The following is a 22,511-nucleotide window of genomic DNA, read 5'->3' on the forward strand; positions in this document are numbered from 1 at the left end:
TGAGTTGCTGCCAAGTTCTAAAGTGCTTTTACCCATCCTTAAAGACGCTGAATATTTGCTCATTACCCAAGACATCTGGACATCTCGTGTGAGTAACCTTCTCCTGAGGGTGGTGGGCTATTTGAAATTGGATCGTTCCAGCTTTTTTTTTTTTTAAAGAAGTTTACGTATTTTCAAACAATCTTGGGTAACTTGAACAAAACAGAGACCTTCCCAGTTGTAGTTCCTACTCAGTAGCAGGTGAAACAAACCAACAAAAAATATTGAGCAAGCAAAATTAATCTGTATCCAGATAATTTTAATAAATTTTAACACAAACAAATGCACACAGATCCTGTGGGGTTTTGCCAGCAAGTGTTTAACAAGTTAAGCAATCTGTTCTTAATACATAGGCAATATGCTATAATAGGCACTGAAGAGTAATAAAGTATTTTATAAAAAGTAATCAATACTGGATAGCAGAGCACTCTGGGCCTTCCTCCTGTTCTTGCCCTAGCGGTGGGACCAGATCGTAATTTAAATATATAACTTTCACTACTTATGAGCCTGACAGCTAAAATTTAATCTAGATCTTAGGAACAATTGTACGGGAATCACAAGATTTCCCTTTTTTCCCTTTTGCTTATTCATAGCCCAGAATATTTCCTCAAAATCTCAGAAGTAAAAATAATTTTGTGAAAAGATACTTTTTTGGTAGCCACTGTTTCTCTCGTTAGGGTAACACTTCCTTTGTTGATCATCATTGAGGGAACTCATGCTCTTTGGAAATTAATTTTCTAATAAAAGAAAATGAGTTGAGTGTTCAAAAGAGTCAATTTCTTTTGGATATTTTGGCTGGAACTTTGTGTAAGGATTATTACATACTGAACACAATTTGACCTTTTCTTATGATTCAGAGATACTCATCAAGACTATAAATCATTGAATAGCTTACCAGCTCCTTCCTTTCAAATGCAAACATACTCGGAGCTCTCACAAGTTCAAAGATGTCTCTTTTGACCTTATCTACCTTCATTTTCTCTCAACTTTCTTTTTGAAAAACTACTTTGTTGAGATATAATTCATACATGCAACAATTCATTCATGCAAAGTGTGCAACTCAGTAGTATTTAGTATATGTATATATGTGTGCACTTGCTACTAAAGTCAATTTTAGAGCATTTTCAAAAAGAAACCCATATCCACCTACCACTCCCCCATGCCCTGATGCAACCTCCAGCTCAGTGTGGCACCAGCCTACTCCCTGTACCTGCTGATTCCCCTATTTTGTTCTTTCATGTGAAGGGAATCATACATGGGGGATCTTTCTGTCCTGTGTTTTTCACTTCATACAATGCTTTCAAGATTTATCCATGTTGTTGCACGTGGTAGCTTGTTCCTATTTATGGCCAAATAATATTCCACTGTGTCAACACACTTCTTTTAAAAAGTCTATTTGCCCATTTTTAAAAGGCAAAAGATTTATATGGTCTGAAGAGAAACCAGAGTATTACCTGTCCATTTTTAGATGTTTGGATTGGTTCTGTCTTTGGCTCTTTCAAATACTGCGGCTGGAAACATTCATGTAGATATGAGTTTCATTGCTCTTGGGTATACAGCTGAAAGGAAACTGCTGAGTCGCAGAAGTGCTGTGTTTCACCGATGAGGAACGTTAGACGGTTTTCTACAGTGGCCACACCACCTCGCCTTCCCACCAGCCAAGCAGGAGCCTTCCAGTCTCCTGTGTTGGTGCAAATTCTTGTTATCTGACTCACTGGTTTTCTCCATCCTAGTGCCTGTGAAATGGTGTCCACAGTGTGGGTGGATTTCATTTCTCTGATGACTAATGGTATTGAGCATCTTTTCGTGGCTTATCAGCCATTTGTGTCTCTTCTTTGGAGAAATACCTGTTTAGATGCTTTGCCTGCTCTAATTAGATGTTTCCCTTTTTATTATTAAGTTGTGTTTTGTATAATATGAACCCAAAGTCCTTGGTAAATAATTGTTTTGCAGGTATTTTTTTTCCATTACCAGATTATCTTTATACTTTTAAACAGTCTGTCTTTTTTCCTTTAACTTTATGGTACATTTAAAGCAAACAATACAGTTACATTCACCACTGGGATTTTGTACCTTTACATGGTATGTCTTGGTTCTTGTTTTTTCCCCTTATTCCTGTCCTCCCTTCACCCCTTTCACCCTTCCCTATTTACAAAGATTTTGTTTCCATTTTTTCCTTTTTTCACATTTTTTCTTTTCCCTTATTCCCTCCCCCTCCTCTTCCCACTTACCATTTAGCCATTTTCTTTCTGTTTCATACTCTTAATTATACCATTTGAACCTTATTTATACTTTCAGTTATTCACATCAGAGAAACTATTTGGTTTTTACTCGTGTGTCCTATTTATTTCATTTAAGAGTATAGCCTCAAAGTGCATCCATTTAGATATAAATATCTTTAGTTTCTCATTTTTTATGTCTGAGTAGTACTCCATTTTATTAAAACAAACAAACAAACATTTTTACTTTATCCCATCTCCAGTTGGTGGGCATTTGGGCTGTTTCCAATTTTTAGCTATTACAAACTGTGCTGCTTGCAATAAACATTGGTGAGCATATATCACTGTGGTATGATTCTTTTAATTCTTTAGGAAAGTTAGTCAGCAGAGGGATAGCTGGGTCAAATGGGACCTCCAATTCTAGTTCTTCAAGGTATCTCCATATTGACTTCCACAGTGGTTGCACCAGCATGTGCTCCCACCAACAATGGAGAAGGGTTCCTTTCTCCCCACAGCCCTGCCAGCATTTGTTATTGGTTGGTTTCTTGATAGCAGCCATTCTTTCTGGGGTGAGGGGAATCTCAGTGTTGTTTTCTTTCACATCTCTTGAATGAATGGTGATGTTGAACATTTTTTCATGTATTTATTTGCTACTTTTAATTGTCTGAGACATGTCTGTTCATTTCAGATGCCCATTTTTGAATTGGGTCTTTGTATTTGGGGGGTCTTATTGTTTTTAGCTCTTTAAATATTCTAGATAGTAGTCCTTTGTCTGAGAAACAGCTAGTAAAGACTTTTTTCCCACATTGTAGGTTGTATCTTAGCTCTGTTGGTGATTTCTCTTGCACTGCAAAAACTTTTTAGTACAATGAGATCCCAGTTGTTGATTCTTTGTGCAAGTTCTTGTGCTGCTGAGGATTTGTTCATAAAGTCTTCTCCCATGCCAATGTCTTTGAGAGTTCTACCTAGCTTATCTTCCAACAAGTTTAGTGTTTCTGTTTTGATATTTAGATAGTTAATCCACTTGGATTTTAGTTTAGTGCATAGTGAAAGAGAGGGATCTAGTTTTAATTTTTGGCAAGTTGAAATCCAGTGTTTCCAGCATCATTTATTAAAGAGACTATCTTTCCTCCAGTGAGGATAGTTGGCTCTTTTGTCAAAGATGAGGTAGCTGAGTATGTCTAGAGTTGTTTCTCCATCTTCTAATCTATTCCATTGATCCTCAGGTCTGTTTCTTTGCCAGTTCCATGGTGTTTTTAACATAGTGGCTTTGTAGTATAGTTTCAAGTTTGGAATTGTGATACCTCCTGTCATATCTCTGTTGCCTAGAATTGCTTTTGCTATTGTAGGCCTCTTCTGGTTCCAAATAAATTTTTGTATTGTTTTCTCCAGTTCTATGAAATATGCTGTTGGGATTGCAATTGAGATTGCATTGAATTTATATAGCAGTTTTGGAAGTATGGCCATTTTCACTCTGTTGATTCCTCCTACCCAGGAATGAGGGATTCTTCCCATTTTCTGATATCCTCTTCTATCTCTATCTCTTTTTTCACTTTTCAGTGTAGAGATTTTTTTGTCTCCTTTTTAAGATTGATTCCTAGATATTTCATTTTTTTGGATGTTACTGTGAAAGGAATTGCTTCTCTAATTTCTTTCTCAGTAAATCTGTTATCTGTGTACAAGTAGGTTATTGATTTTGAGTGTTTACTTTGTATCTAGCTACTCTGCTGAATCTGTCAATTAAGTCTAGAAGTCTTTTGGTGGAGTTTTTTGGGTTTTCTATGAAGAGTATCATGTCATCAGCAAATAGTGACAGTTTAATTTCTTCCTTTCCTATCTTTATTTCATTTATGTCATTCTCTTCTCTAATTGCTTTGGCTAATGTTTTTAGAACTGTATTGAATAGGAGTGGTAATAGTAGAAATCCTTGTCTTGTTCCTGATTTTAGTGTGAAGTTTTTAACCATTTAGTATGATATTGGCTGTCAGGTTGAGATAAAGACCATCTACTCCGATTTTCTACAGGGTTTTTACCATGAATGATTATTGAATTTTGTCAAATGCTTTTTCTGCTTGTATTGAGATGATCATATGTTTTTTATCGTTGACTGTTTTAATATGGTGTGTTACATTTATTGATTTATATATGTTGAACCCTCCTTGTATCCCTGGGATAAATCTGACTTGGTGAGGTTTGTTTGATCTTCTTGATGATCTTCTGTATTCTGTTTACCTGTATCTTATTGAGAATTTTTGCATCTATGTTCATTAGGGAGATCGGCCTATAGTGCTGTTTTTTGGTTTCATCTTTTCCTGGTTTTGGAATCAAAGTAACACTTGTTTCCAGGAATGAATTTGAAAGTATTTCTTCCCTTTCAATTTCACTGAAGAGTTTAAGGAGAAGTGGTGATAGTTCTGCTCTAAATGTCTTATAGAATTCAGCAATGAATCCATCAGGACCCGGGCTTTTCTTTGTTGGTAATGTTTTAATTACATTCTCAATTTCACTGAATGTAATTGGGGTGTTTAGACTTTTTACATCTTCTTTCAAATTTGGAAGTTCATATGTATCTAGAAATCTGTCCATTTCTTCTGTATTTTCAATTTTATTAGTTTTCAGAGTACGTATTGATGATGTTCTGGGTTTCTGATGAATCTGTTGTGACTTCACCTTTTTCATTCCTAATTGAATGAATTTGAACTTTTTCTTTCTTTTTTAAATAAGGTTGGCTAAGGTATTTTCATTTTTATTTATTCTTTCAAAAAACAACTCTTCAATTAATCAACTTTTAGTGTCATTCTCTTAGTCTCCAACGCATTAATTTCTGCTCTGATCTTTATAATTTCCTCACTTGTATGAGATTTGGCTTTTTCTTGCTCTTTTTTTCCTAGGAGCTGAACTTTAAGCATTAGGTTATTTATTTTAGCTCACTTTGTTTTCCTAGTATAGGCATTTACTGCTATTAATTTACTTCATAGAACTGCTTTCATTGTGTCTCATAGATTCCTGTATGTTGTATTGGTATTGTCATTAAATTGTACAAACTGTCTAATTTCTTCTTTAATTTCCTCTGTGACCCAGTGGTTGTACAGCTGGTGTTATTTAATTTTCATGTGTTGGTTAAGTTCTTGTGGTTTCTTATGCTATTGATCTCCAGTTTAATTGCACCGTGGTCTGATAATATACAGGGGATAGCTTCAATTCCTCTGAATTTACTTAAGCATGTTCTATAAGCTAGTATGTTGTCTATTTTGGAGAATAACCCATGTACAGCTGAAAAGAATGTATGTTCTGATTTGTGGGGTGGAACACTCTGTAGATATCTACTAAGTCCATTTGTTCTAAGACATGGCTCAGTTCTGTTACTTTGTTGTTGATATTTTTTTGAGATGAACTGTCTATTTGTGCCAGTGGAGAATTGAGTTCCCCACTACAATTGTATTAGTGCTTATTTAGTTTTTCATAGCCATTAATATTTGTTTTGTATAGTTGGGTACATTAGTATTTGATGAATATATATTTATGATGAATATATATTCCTTTTGTATTGTTCCCTTTACAAGGATGTAGTGGCCTTCCTTATCTCTCTTAATTAGTTTTGGTTTGAAATCTACTTTGTCTGCAAATAAGATAGCTATCCCCTCTTTTTTTCCATGCTCCTGTCACACAGAGAACTGTTTTCCACCCTTTTGTTCTCCATCTATGAATTTTTTGTGGATTAAGTGGATTTTTTGAATACAGCATATTGTTGGATTTTTCTTCTAAATCCATTCTGCCAGACTATATTTCTTTTGATTGGTAAAGTGAGGCCATTAACATTGATGGGTATAATTATTATGTATTGACTTTTCATTGTCATGTTATTTTCCTGTTGTTGGTTCTTTTATTTATTTTTTTTGAATTTTTCCCTCTCCCCCTTTAATTTCTTTCCTTGCCTGGTATTTTTATCCTTTTGGCCCTTATGAAGTTGTGTCCCTCATTGTCTTTTTCAGGATATTGTTCAGAAATGTTTTAGTGCAGGTTTGGTGTTCATGAATTTCCCAGGTATTTTTTGTCATGGAAGTATCTTATTTCCCCATCAGTTTTGAATGATAGTTTTCAGGCTACATCAAGCTAGGTTGGAGGTTGTTTCCTTTTAGGGCTTGAAATACCTCACTCAAGGCTCTCCTTGATTTGAGGGTTTGTGTTAAAAAAACATGCTTGATTCTGATGGGCTTTCCTTTGCATGTGATTTGTTTCTTTTCTCTAAATGTTTGTAGTATTTTGTTCTTCTGTTGGGTTTCCAGGATCTTGGCTATTACATATCTAGGTGTAGATTTTTTGTGATCTATTTTTGTGTGGCTATTTGGAGTCCTTCATGCCTCACTTATCTGTATGTCAAATTCTTCCCCTCTGGGAAGCTTTCTGTCATTAATTCTGTGAACAGTTTTTTTAAAAAAATGTCATTTGTACTTTCTCCTGCTACTTCATGGATGCCTATCAATCTTATATTATTCTCCTTTGCATCATCTAAGAGTTGTTGGATCGATTTCTCATGAAACCTTTACTGTTTTTAGGAGATCTCTCTCTTCATGGTCATTGACCACAATACTGTCTTCTACATCTGAATTCTATCTTCACATTTGTTCATTCTTCTGCTAATGCTTTCTACAGAGTTTTTAATCTCATGGATATCTGTTTGAATCTGTTTCATTGATTCCACTTCTTTCCTATGTTGGGCATTCAAGGTTTCCATTTCCTATGCTGGACATTCATGGCTTACATCATGGTCCTGAGCTCATCTATGTTTCTGTTCAGGAGTCTCTAATCATGTCAGTAATTCTTCTCACCATATCTGTGGTTATCAGGGAAATTATTTCTGTTTCGAACTTTTCTAGAGACTCATTTATCTGTTTTTTTATTTCCTGTGGTATCGGTTCTGTGTGTCCAGATGGTTGACTGTCAGATTTTCCCACCCCATTTCCTCCAGGGTTTACCTTTGGTGGGGTGAAATTTTGTGTTTGTGTCTTTTTTAAATGCCTTCTCATGTCTATTTTTGTCTTTGGTACTGTCCTTCATTTAATTCCTGGGTTAATGCTTCAATCTTCTAGGTGTAGCTGGTCTTTAGGTTCTGAGTCTCTAATGTCTCTAAGGAAAACTCATTTTCATTATACCAGGGAGGACAACTGATTAGATCGATCACAACACCTTAGCCCAAGTGATATAACCAACAACACAATAGCATCAAACTTAGCTTAGAAAATGACAATGTGTGGTAGTTATTAATCTATCACCTTTACCCATAGGAATGAAATAAAAATTGAGGATCAGCCCAAAATATATTTGTAGTGAATAAACTCTTCAGGATAGCAACTTTATTCTTTAGGATGGGGATTTAGAAGAAGTTGGGGATGGAGGGATAGATAGATAAGATAGAGAAAGGTTAGAAGTGAGGTCAGAGGACACAGGAAGATCACACGATCTCTAGAAATCTGTTGAAAAAAAGAGGAGAAGACAGAACAAAATATACACAAGAACAGAACAATCTAACAGAAATAGGGAGGCTAGAGACTGTAATCACTTTTTCTTAAAACTAATGGCAATTGAGAGAAGGAAATAGAGAAGAAAAGAAAAAGAAAGAAAAATAAATTCAAACTAGGAGAGGAACAGGAACAAAAAAGGAGAGAAATGAAGATCAAGGTGGGAGAGTGAGAAAGAGGGAGACAAAGAAAAGAAAAGAAAAAAGGAAAAAATTTGAGAAAAGAAAAAGATGAATAAAAATTATAAAATGATTAAAGATAAGAGAAAAATATTACTTTGAAAATAAAAATACAAATAGAAGCAGAAGGCCTCCTTCATGGTATTTCTCTGTTGACACAATGGACAGCATGGGCAGGAGGGTGCAGATCTAAGTTAATTAGTCTCAGCAAGTCAGCAGCTGTCTCCCAAGGTTCAGGCTGATTTCTGACTCCAAGGCCCAAGTTGAGCTCCCTGACCTCCTCCTGGGTTGACCTCTGCAAGGTTCTACTGCAGGTTCCAGATGTCTTTCCCCCTGAAGTTAGACCAGGTTCCCATGCGATGTGCTGGTCCCTCAGACTTATCAACTATGGCCTTTATCACAGAGATTTTCTTCCCCTTAACAGTGGGCTTCAATTTTCATGTAGGAGCCTCAGAGAGGCCCTCTTTCTCTTGTTCATGCGGGTGGGGCACAGACACTGCTGTGTTGGTGCCCTTGTGGCTGGGCTCCTCTGCTATGTTGGCTGAAGGAGGGGGGCCTTACCATAGGGTCTTCTGGTGTTTCTGTACTCTGCTGCTGTTGCTCCGTAACAAAGAGGCAGGTCCATCAGGGGGTCACAAGCTGCTGCCTGGCTCCTCTGCTGAGCTGGGCCAAAGGACTGCCTTTTTCTTTTAATTTTCTTCTTTCTCTTCCTGCCTAGCTACTTAGGAGAAGATCTTGATAGTCTAGTGTGTCTCAATCCCCATTCATCCTTGAAACCCACCGCAATACAGCTTAAAACCCTACCATTTCTTTGTCACTTCCTTACTAAAGCAAAACTACACTTACTGCCAACACGATCATCTAACAATCAGATGATTGTTAAAACCAAAGGCTTTTCTTTGATGTCTACTCACTTTCCAGTTGACATTTATCAGAGTTCAATCAATGCTTCCAGAATTGTGCTTCTCTGAGCTCCCATATGATTTGCTTCAGATTTTTCCCATTTATAATTCCTTATTTCTTTCCTGCTCTTATTATTCTACCACTCACATGTTGCAGCTCCCCAGAGTTTAATCTGCCATCACATACGGAGAGTATGAAGTCTTCTTGAGTTACCTCATTCCTTCCTGTGCCTCCAGCTCTATTGATAGCTTCACAAATAAATCTCTACCCTCTATTTTGTTCCACTGCTCAGAATTGTATTTGTAACTACCTATGAGCGGTTCTCTCTTAATTACTCAGAAATCCTGCAGGCAGTTAAAAATGCCATTTCAAAAATCTCAGAGTAGTTTACTCCATTAATTATTTATCACTCTTTGTGCTTACATAACTGAAGCAAAGATACGAGGTCATTCTCCATCCACCTTTTTCTTTCCTGCTGGTCACCACGATGATCTCACCTTCTAAATACCTTCTTTATCTTTCTGTCATTTTCTTACTACTGTCTCTGCTTTTCAATAAGTGTTTGTAGCCAATTATTAGAATGACTTCAGAACAGCCCTAATGCATTCCCTGCTTCCATCATCTCTGCTACCCAATTCATCTTTGCCACTTTTGCCTGCATTCACTTTCTAAAATATAAACTTGTTATTGGCTCATTGTACATTAAGTACCTATAATGACTCTCTGTGACCCACAAGATAAATTGTAATTTATTCCCATCATGTTTCACACCCTTAGTTTTTTAATACCTGTAATTCTCCTGTTATCTTATCTATCCTGGGTTGGAGAAATTTTAAACTATTTTCTTACTCCAGAAAGAATGGCTATCATCAAACAATAGCAAATGCTGGTGATGATTTGGGGGAAAAGTAACTCTACTATACTGTTGGTGCAAATGTAAACTAGTACAACCGCTATGAAAAACAGGGTAGAGTTTCCTCAAAAAACTTAAAATAGAAATTCCATTTGACCCAGCTATTCCCTTTCTAGGTATCTTCCTGAAGGAGTTAAAAATATCATATGACAGGAATATATGAGTGTCTATGTTTAGAGCAGCACAGCACAATTTACAATAATTAGATCTTGGAAATTATTAGATCTGTCCATTGACAGATGAATGAATAAGGAAAATGTGATATTTATAGTGCAGTACTATAGTGCCATAAAGAAAAATCAGTTTGAGGTATTCATAGACAAATAGTTGCAATTTGAGAACATAATGTTAAGGAAAATAAGTCAGACACACAAACTTAAATATTGCATGGCTTCTCTTACATGAGAGACTTACTATATATATTAATAATAAGGAGAGGTTCAAATAATTCCCCCAAATTATCTATTCTGTTGTTTTAAAAATATTTTAATATACTTGGTAATTTATCTCATTTATACTACTAGTTTCTCTTAGTTCATTAAAAAAAACTTGTGCTATTGATTGTTTTTATAGTCTTTTTTTGTGTAGGTTTTGTACTCTGGTAACTACTCTACAAGTTTATAATACACACATATTAACTACTGCTATTCCTTATTATTTTTGTTTTATTTTTTTCATAAAAATTTTTAAAAAAGGAAATGTTTGCTTGTTTTGATTCAGAACGATCACGGTGCAGTCCTAAGTGCTTCTCCCTGTTGCCCTGGGCCTGTGATGTCATGATATGGCAAGAGCACCTTATGCGGCAAAACCTGTTACTTCTTGGCCAGGCAGCCAAGGAGTGGAAGAAGAGAAAGAAGCGGGGATACCACGTCTCCTTCTAGGGCACACATCTTGAATGATCTAAAGACACAGGTCCACCTCAGGTTTTCCTCACAAAAGTGCCAAGCTGGGGACCAATTCTTCAACCCAGGGCCTTTGGGGACATCCCAGACTGAGCTACAGCAGGGCCACATGTACTGCAGGGACAGCTCTGGGTCCCTGCCACCGTGCCATGTTCTGTCTTGACAAATCAGTTTCTCCCTTTTTCCTCCAAGTACATTTTCTCTGCTTATGTTTACCTGTTCCAGCTGAATTATAAAATTCCCAAGGGCATTAACCACATTTTACCTGGCTTTGTTGGTCCAACCCTAAGCGTACATTAGCTTCTTCAGAAATGTGCATGGTGAAATAATATGTGGGTTCTTATTAGGCTCTGTAAAATATGTTTGATTGTGCAGCAAGGCCATGAGAATCTTATGGCCGTGAATGTTAATAGGGCTTTGGACTACAGAGCAAAAACTGTCATCAGTTTAACTCTCTTACGCTAGGTTTTGTTTGTTTGTTATTTTACCTGTCTGTTCTCCCTTTCACTCTGTACTCTCAGACTGTCAAATGGTATTGTCATAAAATTATTTCTCCTGCATTGCTGTAATCAATCTGATATGACTATAAAAAGAACTCATTAATTAAAAGCTTTAGAATTAAGGACAAAGCATGAGGACAATGGATAGTGACCAACTGCCAGTCTCTTTCATGGATATAGCACACAACTTTTTAGAGAGACCACAACATCAAGTTTGCCCATTTTTACAGGCATTCTTCTGGATACTTAGAAAGCAGAGTGTGCCAAGTAAGCAACCATTGAGTAAATGAGGCTCCATTTTAGGGCCAAAGATTAACCATTTTGAAAGATAAGTTTTAATAGGAGGCATCTTAAGTGTGAAAAAAACTTTCCCAGCCTTTTTGTATTTTATTTACTTAATTATGGGCAAATGAAAGCTTTCAAGGAGCTTAAAAGAAAGTCTTGAAATTGAACGAATGAATTCAAAATATTTTCTCCAACCTCAATATAATTCATTTTGGATTTTAAAATGTTTATTAATTGGCTCTCCCAAGTAGAGAGATAAAATCATAAATACACATTTAAGAATAGGGATCAAGTCTGCAGACCACAAAAAAGCAGGTCAATGAGATAGACCTCAGTGGAAAAGCTATAAATTTTGAGCTGCCTAAGTTCGGTATTTCTAAGGCCTATGATGGCAACAAGCCAGGAGCCTGAGGGCCACACTTAATCTGCACATGAATTTATAAAATTTTAAGTTGTGACCAGGCTTGTATAAGCTTTACACTTTTTTGAATAATAAATGAAAATGATTGGTTTCCTTTCACTTGTTGTGGAAACTTCAGCATGGATCGGCTGACTATTATACAAAAATGGTGCCTTGGAAATTTTAGGAACGTTGTTTTAAAATAAATGTACTGCAGCACTCTAGGGACTGTGTAATGTTTTCTTACTGCTCTAATATAAACAAGTACCTTATAGATAACAGTGAGGAGAAGCACCCACAGACCTGGTACCTCAGTACTTGTCAGCATCCAAATATATCAAAAGCAGTACTTGTTGCATTTTGAGGAGAAAAAAATATTCCCTGTGCAGCAGTTTCCATCACAACACTCGGAGCTGTATGAATCTTGATGCCTTTCCTAAGAGAAAATGCTTCATCATGTCTGACTCTTTACATGACAGGTCTCAGTTCTCATTTTTTTCAGCTGAAGTTAATTTTAAAATTTTTATGTAATTTTTCCCATGGCTCTTTAGTTTTCAAGCTTTGTACTGTATTGTAAAAGAACCTAGTAAATAATATTAACCTAGTAAAATGTGGAAATTTTGGGGAATGTCTACAAATTATTTCTAATCACATTTCCCACAGGAAAAAATAATTTGGTGATTATTTGTCTCTGGCACTTGTCACAAGGTCTAGAGCCTGCTGCATCCTCTCCACATTAGGTGTAGGTAAAAGAAAGTTATGGTTCCATTTTATGTGTGACACAAACTTTTGGTTTAGTTTGTTGTTATTCTGGAACTATAGTCTGTCGTAGATGTTGTTCCATGAGATCTTTGATTTAGGTGTAGTTTGATTTTGATTTTGTTTTTTTGTGAGTGGTAGATTAGGTTGGATGTTGACTATGTGCAAATAGTATTGATATAGAATAATATTTTCAAATAATGAATCTAATAAAAAAGCAAGCACCCAATTTTTATACTTAGATGTAGTCCGGAAAGCATGTAGTATTAAGAAGCAAGATAATTATCATATAAAGGACTTACATGGAGCAGAGAAGGAAATAGTTTAAGGAGAATCAGCTGATTGTCTCTTCTTAGTAAAAGTTGGGAAGATTTGTAAAACCCCATGTACTGCAGTGATCTAGTAAAGAAAACGTTTGATAATAGGGATTGTATGATGCATTTCCCCAAGGAGAATATGCCTCCAATTTTTCAATATTGAACATGCCTATGTAATGCGAGACAAAAACAAGTAATTGAAATAAAATGTTAATGATAACCAAACATTATGTATTTGCAAATAAAAGACCCAGTATTTCTCTACAACCTGCGAAAATATTGAAATTTTAAATAAAATAATACATCATTGGTATGTGAGTGCCATGTCTAACTTGTTCACTGTATTATCTTTACTACTTATTCAATGTGAATATCTAAAAGTGCCCAGGAGATCATTATTGAATGAAAGAATGACAGAGGAACTGAAATGGAAAAACATAACTCAGTAGGAGTCTTGGACTACTGTGTGGCAACAAAAGAATTAGGATGTGATAGAGAATCAGTGAGTGAGAGGACTGGAAAGCTCAGAACTAAGTGTGAGAAACATTTCCCAGTTCTTTGTTATATTGTTCAACTTCTCAAGGGCAGTAGTGAGGTGGGATTGAAAGTGATAAAGTCACATACTGCAGTGCTTATTCAGGAGGTCTCCAAAGGGCAGTAGTTTGACTTACAATAATTCTTACAAGAGGAGACTGCAAAGCACAATTTTAATAGCCATCTTCCCAGGATTTACAGCATTTTAATAGGTATGTTAAACTCATTCTCACTTTATAACATTACTAACATGTTTTTTCAAGACATAATCCTGAAGTCAAAAATGTCTGTCTATATTTATATTTAGTAGAACAGTACACAGGATTGCTTTAATCCTTTTAAATTTACATAAAGTCTTACAAACCTAACAAACCTTGGTTTTAGTTAATAATATTGGAACTCGATTGAATCAAATATCAGTTTTCTTGGGATTCTATTGACCAGAATATAAAGACAGGGTAAGAACTCCTCTTATAATGATTTGTAGAAAGGTCCTGTGAATGTGTAGACACAATTTTATACTGGCTGATCTCTTCATACTTAATCAGGATAATACAAACAAAAAATAGATCATGCCAGTAAACCCCACAGTACAGTGTTAATAAAACAACAGAGTAATTTTGTTTCTTTGAGTAAATATTTCTGGGAATTTGGAAGTGGGGAGAAGAACTCTAGAGTAGTTTGAGAATGTTACAAGTTTATTCATCAGCTTCCCTTTACTCTGACAAATAGCTGAAATAAGTCAAGTTAAAGAGCAGACAGGTTTATTTAGGCTCACAGCATCTGAAGTCTCAGTCCATGGTTTCTGGGCCTCTAATGAGGGAGATCATGGCAAGTATGGTAGGGCAGGTATACTTACCTTGTTACTGCCGAGAAACAGAGAGGAAGAGGAAGGAGCTGGAGTTCCACTTCCCCTTCAGGGGCAAACCCCAATGATCTAACTTCCTTCCACCTAGCCCCAGCTCCTAAGCATTCTGCCACTTCCCAAAAGTGCCACAGGCTGGTTGCCAAGCCTTTATCATGAAGATCTTTTGGAAACATTTAAAATCCAAAACATAATAACGGGTCAACGGATATAGAAAAGCAACACTAGATTGAGACTCAGGAGACATCTGCCATAGTGTCTCTTGGCTAGATTCTTTCAATTCCAGGAAGGCTCATTTTCCTTGAATTCCCTGGTATTTAACATCTCCTCTAGCTCTAACATCCCAAAAGTCTAAGTCTGAATTTTGTTGCTCTTTATTGTTGCCCCATGAAGTAAGTCTATAATTGCTTTTGTAATTCTTTTGCATTTATAATTGGAAATAATGACTAACAACAGGATTATTTAAATGCCTGGGTTGCTTTTTTACATATTTAATGATTGGCATTTGTTGAGTTAAAATGGAATTTGTGAATATATATCTTATCTAGACCATCAAAAATAGATTTGAACAAAAACTTAGAAGACATAAAAATACATACTCAATAAATCTCACTAATGATGGAACAATATGACTAGTGGTATTGGAAAATTATCAGGTAGGAAGGCAATGATTAGATATGTTGAGTGTAACATGCCAGGTAGACCATGCTATCAAAAGTAAAGACTGGAAAATACCAGTGAAATCCGCCTTAATAGGAGAAAAGAAGAAAAAATTTGAATATCTTTTTCTTAAATGCATGCACTATGAAAGGATTAATATATTGTATGAGTGATTTAAATACTTCACTTACATTCCAAAAATATTAAAAGTAATAAACCACCCTAGAAGAATTAAAATTATATCATGGAAGTGTTTGTGTCCAAGAGTTCTGTATTCTGAGACAGGATTATTCTGCAAGCCTTCATTCTACTAAACTGATTTCCATACGAGGCACAGTTATTTCAACAAGTCCTTCTGAATAAAATTTTAAAAGCCTCCAAAGATGCTTTATGGAATGCATTGGACAATGAGATGTTTCTTCTGGGTGTATTCACTGGGAAATTCAGTTACTACTTGGAAATGGATCAACATCTGAATTCATAATGTTTTTGATAGCATACATAGCATACCAGCTCCTTGAAAGCTGAAATCATAAGACACATTTTTGTAGAAGTTCTAAGAGAAAAGGTCATCAAGTAACAAATCATCCTGCTTGTTTTGCTATAATGTTTTCTGTCTTTGGACTGACTGGGGTTTCAATTTATTTGTAGGACTTCTATGAGAATGTCGGCCTTCTTATCCACAGATTTTTTAGCAATTGCCTTTTGTCCTATAATTTCTGCTTAAGCAAATCACCAATGCAAAATTATTACCTAAAAATATAGCATAAAGTCACTTTCAAAATCTCAGTCAAAGTAAGTTAAACTGAACTACAAACTTCCTTTTTTGGCAGAATAGTCTCTTAGTAAACTGATATGCCTTTTTTATTGAAATAATTTTTCCTAAACCTCTTGATTTAATTATTTCTTGTCCTTCCCTCTGGAATCATGGCTAGCAAAAGACCATAGCAACCTTTTAGATATTTATAAACTATCTTTGTAGATGAAATAAAATTTCTGGAGCAGTCAGCTAAATAAAGAGCCTACCAGCTGTCATGTCTTCCACCCCTGAACTTTAATAAGATCTTAGTCTTTAAAGATTCCCAAAATTACATGAAACAAAGTTGGATGCTAATAGAGTAATTTTTCTAAATAACAACAAACCCATATAATACCTTTGGATCAAGAGAGAGTATGAAGTGGCTTTCTATGATAAAATAGAGTATCTTTTGCTATGAATGTTAACATTGTTTTGAAAAAAATTGGTCTTGGATCTTCCTCCTCAAAAAAGCAATACAAAATTTTAAATGTTTCATGTTAAATACTCTTCTTTTCATGACATATTACATATCAGTATAGGAAATCTCTGAGAAGTCCTAAAGTCCCTTTTAATGTTGAGACCTTTACAAAAACTCATGTTACCTTTTCCCCTTATAACACCTATGATTGTCCAAGGATTTGCTTTTCTACAAATCACATCCCAGGAAATTCTGCCCATGCCTTTGTCGAAATGGAACATAAGTGGCCACATTTTTTCTTGTTGCAACTAAAATTCTATTAAATTTATTATGCTGCTATTTTCATGCATTAAATTGTCTTTTTTGCTGAGGAATATAGGTAGTCCAGAGTTTAGCCTAAGTCCTGCCCATGAATCCCCTCATTAGGGATTGCCAGCATTTCTCACTTATGGCCCAGAATTTTTTAGCACTTTTTCCTTTCCGTGTATGCCCGCAGTTCTCTAAGATGCTGTGATTTTAAGAGGTGTCAAATTAACTATGTGTTTTGTTACAAACAAGATATCATGAGCAATTTAGAAAGCAGTAAAAGTATTCTTTTCCCCTAAAGAAAATAGTCAAAATATAAAATTTGTGAAAGTAGGCAAATAATTTGAGACAAAGTGAAAACAATAAAATTTACTTGCTGGAAAATTCTAGTCACCACCAGCATTACCATGTTACTACAAATTTATTTCAATAGACTTCTCATTTTCTTCACCTCTAATTACTGCTGATTCCTCTGTGTTCTGGTGATTGTTGAAGGTCTGGATGACCCACAATGACTGTTAGAGGGCTGCTCAGCTGGAATAACAGTTGACTTCATATTGTATTGAAGGAGAAAAGCAGAAATGGGAGCGATAATATGATAATATTTATTTGATTACCAACATATTCCTTCTGCAGTTTTTGGCATCCAGAAGATGTCAAATTTCTAAATTGATATTTACAAATAAGAGAGTTCAGATCTCTAAACCAAAGCAGAGAATAGTAATTGCCTCAAAATGACTTTAAAGTCTAGTCTGTTTTAGAGGGTAAAATTTTTTGCTTGAGGGAGTAGATTTTAAATATTCTGCTCTTTATTAGTTTCAGGTCTTATATTTAAGTCTTTTTTTTTCTAGGTTAAAAAAGCTTCTTACAACCATACCTGAATTATGCTAAGCATGTGATTTTTTTTTTATTAGTGCATGCTTGTAATGTTGAAGGGTCATGTTTGTATGGGGGTTGGTACATACATATAATATACTTTGATATCAATCTCTTTCTTTTTTCCTAATTCCTTCTCTAACTCTGAATCTATCTCCCAGTTTGCTATCATCTTTGTTTACTTCTATTTATTTACACTTTTGGTTTCTCATATTAAGGAAAACATGTGAAAGCTAACTCTCTCAATCTGGCTTGCTCTGCTCAGCATATGACTATGCCACTGGAAGCCCTGCATGATGCTAACACTCAGGGAGTATCGCCACTGACAGCAGTATCTTCCTCCACAAACCCACCTGCAAGCCCTGATGAAGATGTTTTCCAGATAACTTTTAAGAAGTATAAGGGATATACTCTAAAATAATGATCAAAGCATAGTACAATAAATACATAAATTACTAACATAGTCATTTATTATTATCAATGTCAACATTTATGTACTGTAAATAATTGTATGCACTATAGTTTTATGTAACTAGCAGTGCAGTAGTTGCATTTATATCAGTATCATCATAAATATGTAATGTGTTATGTTGATCACAATGTAAGGACAGTGATGTCACTAGGTTTCAGAATTTTTCAACTCTATTATAACCTTATGAGACCATTATATGTGCATCTGGTTGTTGACTAAAATGTTGTTATACAGTTCATGACTATTTGCAAACCATCTAACTGGTAAGGGACTAAGAACCAAAATGTGTAAAACACTTAACTCAATAATAAGAAAGCAACCAATAGCAAAAGGATCTCAATAGACATTTTTAAAACAGAGAGAGATACAAATGGCCAAAAAATACAAAAATAACACACAATATATCCAATCATCAAGGAAATGCAAATTATAATAGTGAGTTATTTCCTCATGCCTGTAAGAATGACTATTATAAAAAGAGGAATGATAACAAGTGCTGGTGAGGATATAGGAAAATGTAAATATTTGCAAGCTGTTGGTGGGAATGTAAATTTGCACAGCTATCTTGGGAAATAGTATAGAAATCCTCCAAAAAATTAAAATAGAATTATGACATAATCCACCAACCTCAGTTCTAAGTATACATTTAAGGTAAATGCAATTGGTATGCCAAAGAGATTTCTGCACTTCTGTGTCCACTATAGCTTATTCACAATTGCCAAAACACAAAAGCAATTTAAGTGTCCCTCAGTAGATGAATGGATAAAGAAAATGTTGTATAGACCCAGCTACCCAACCACAGCAGCACACTGGTAGGAGGGGGAACTGCTCCAAGCTGGCCTATAGCTCTCACCCAAGCCACACAACCTCTGTAGCAGATTGGTAAGAGTCAGAGCCACACAAGTGACTGAAGCCCCCTCACCAAAACCCAGTCCTCCCTGCTGCACACCTCTGGCCTCCTGGTGGTGCTGGTACCTGGATTCACACCACAGAAGCGCAGGGGGTCATAAAGGCAACTGTTCTGAGCTCTAACCTCAATTTTAATTTAATTCACACAGTTTAAGGTGATAGATTAATAGCTACCACAAACTGTCACTTTCTAGGCTATGCTTGATGCTTTTGTGTTGTTGATTGAATCAGATGGGCTAAGATGTTGTGATTGATCTAATCACTTGTATTTTCTGGTATAGTGAAAAAGAGACTGCCTTAGAGTCATTAGAGATTCAAAACCTAAAGAGAAGCTATAAAAGGAAGATCAAAGTATTAACCCAGGTATCAAACCAAGGACAGCACCAACAACAAAATTGAAATGGGAAGACATTCAAACAAGTATCAAGCACAAACACAGACTTCCAGCTTACCAAGGGCAAATTCTGGGGAAATGAGGTTGAAAAGTCTGATAATCAACTACCTGGACACCCTGAACCGAGAGCACAGGAAATAACAAAGCAGATGTATGAAGCTGTAGAAAAATTCAAAATAGAAACAATTTCCCAGATAGCCACAGAGATGGTGAGTGGAATGAATGATATGATTAGAGATCTAGAACAGAAACCAATTTAAAAAAATACATGAGCTTTGGACCATGATAGAAACGATGAATACCCATCATGGGAAAGAAATGGAAACCCTACATGTCCAACATAGGGAAGAAATGGAATCCATGAAAAAGATTCAAAAAGATGTCCAGGAGATTAAAAACTCTATTGAAAGTTTGCATAAAAGACTGAGCCAATCTGAAGACAGGATATCAGATATAGAAGACAGGATGGAGATCGGTGACCATGAAAAGAAGGATCTCTTAAAAATAGTAAGGGAATATGAGAAATCAATCCAACAGATCCTAGATAACACAAAGAAGAATAATATAAGGCTGATAGGAGTCCATGAAAAAATAGGAGAAAGTACAAATGATGTAAAAAAGCTGTTAACAGAACTGACAGAAAACTTCCCAGAGTAAAAGAATTTGACATACAGATAAGCCAGGCATATAGTACTCCAACAACCCATGATTAAAAAATAATAATCTACATCTAGATGTATAATAATCAAGATCCCAGAAACCCAACAGAAGAACAAAATACTACAAGCAGTTAGAGAAAAGAAATAAATCCCATTCAAAGGAAAGCCCATCAGAATTACAGCACACTTTTCAGCACAAACTCTTAAGGAGAGCCTGAGAGTGAAGTAATTCAAGCCCTAAAAGAAAACAACCTCCAATGTAGACTGATGTATCCTGCAAAATTATCTTCAAAATTGATGGGGAAAAAAGATAGTTTAATGACAAAGAACACCTGAGAAACTTCATGAATACCAAACCAGCACACCAAAGAATTTTAAACAATATCCTAGAAAAAGACATTGAAGATCACAACTCCATGAGGCCCAACAGAGCAAATCCAGCAGGCAAGGTAAGAAATTAAAGGGAGAGGGGGAAAAATAATTAAAAAGAGCCAACTACAGGATGATAACACAATGATGATTAAGTCAACACATATCAGTTATAACCATCAACGTTAATGGCCTCAATTCACCAATCAAAAGAAATCAACTGGCATAGTGGATTAAGAAGCAAAATCCAACAATATGCTGTATACAAGAAATACGTGTAGTTTGAAAAGAAACTCATAGCCTGAAAGTAAAAGGATGGAAAACAGTTCTCCATGAGACAGAAACCCAGAAAAATGCAGGGGGTAGCTATCTTATTTGCAGACAAAGTAAATTCAAAGCCAAAAATAATTAAGAGAGACAAAGAAGGTCACTACATCCTTGTAAAGTGAACAATCCAAGAGGAAGAGAAGACAATCATAAATACATATATGCACCAAATACGAATACCCCCAACTATACAAAACAAATATTAAGGGTCATGAAAAACCAAATAGGCACTAATGCAATTATAGTGGGGGACCTCAATACCTACCTCACTGTCACAAATAGACAGATCAGCTAGACAAAAAAAAATCAACAATGAAATACTAGAACCAAACCAAGTTTATGAACAAATGGACTTAACAGACATCTACAGAGTGTTCCACCCCAAAAAATCAGAATATACATTCTTTTTGGCTGCACATGGGTAATTCAGTAAAATAGACCACATACTGGATCATAGAACATGTTTAAATAAACACAAAAGAGTTGAAGTTATCCCCTGTATTTTATCAGATCATAGTGCAGTTACACTGGAGATCAATAGCATAAGAAACCACAAGAACTTCACAAACACATGGAAATCAAATAACACTCTCCTGAACAGCTAATGAGCCACAGAGGAAATTGGTGAAGAAATTAGTTTCTACAATTTAATGACAATACCAATACAACGTACAGGAATCTATGAGACACAATGAAAGCAGTTCTATGAGGGACATTCATAGCAGTGAATGCCCACACTAGGAAAACAGAGAGAGCGCAAATAAACAACCTAATGCTGAAACTTAAGTTTCTAGAAAAAAAAAGAACAACATAAGCCCAAAGCTCATACAAGGGAGGAAATTAAAAAGATCAGGGCAGAAATCAGTGTAATGGAGACTAACAGAAAGATACAAAAAAACAAAATGAATAGAGGAGTTGGCTTTTCAAAAGAATAAATAAAATGTATTAACGCTTAGCCAACCTTATTTAAAAGAGGAAAGAAAAGTTACAAATGCATGCAATTAGGAGTGAAAAAGTTGAAGTCACAACAGATCCAGGAGAAATCCAGAGAATCATCAATACCTACCTCAATAACCTGTACTCTAATAAAAAGGGAAAACACAGAAGAGATTTCTAGATACATATGAATAACCAAAGTTGAACAAAGAAGACATAAAAAAATGTAAACACCTTAATTACGGTCAGTAAAATTGAAAATGTAATTAAAACATTACCAACAAAGAAAAGCCCTGGTCCTGATGGATTCACTGCTGAATTTTACAAAACATTTGTAGAAGAACTACTGCCAATATTCTTTAAACTTCTCAATGAAATTGAAAGGGAAGCAATATTTCCAAATTCATTCCTGGAAGCAAGTGTTACTTTGATTCTAAAACCAGGGAAAGACCCAACCAAAAAAGAGAACTATAGGCCAATCTACCTAATGAACATAGATGCAAAAGTACTTAATAAGATACTGGTGAACAGAATACAAAATATCATACACCCCGACCAAGTTGGATTTATCCCTGGGATACAAAGATGATTCAACATATGTAAATCAGTAAATGTAATACACTGTATTAACACAGTCAAGGCCAAAAAACATATGATCATCTCAATAGAAGCAGAAAAAGCATTTGACAAAATTCAACATCCACTCATGATGAAAACCCTGCAGAAAATTGGAATACATTGTCTTTATCTCAACTTGATAAAGACTATTTAGGGAAAACCAACAGACAACATCATACTAAGTGGTCACAAACTGAAAACCTTCATGCTAAAACCAGGAGCAAGACAAGAATTTCCAGTACCACCACTCCTAGTCAATATAGTTTTGGAAACATTAGCCACAGCAATTAGATAAGAGAAAGAATAAGAGGAATGAATATAGGAAAGGAAGAAGTTAAGATGTCACTATTTGCTGATGATATGATACTCTACATAGAAGGCACAAAAACTCCACCAAAAGACTAATAGACTTACTTGACAGATTCAGTAGAGTA

This window comes from Fukomys damarensis, unplaced genomic scaffold (assembly GCF_012274545.1).
Source record: "Fukomys damarensis isolate Sample0158 unplaced genomic scaffold, DMR_v1.0_HiC HiC_scaffold_15, whole genome shotgun sequence".
Taxonomy (NCBI): Eukaryota; Metazoa; Chordata; class Mammalia; order Rodentia; family Bathyergidae; genus Fukomys; species Fukomys damarensis.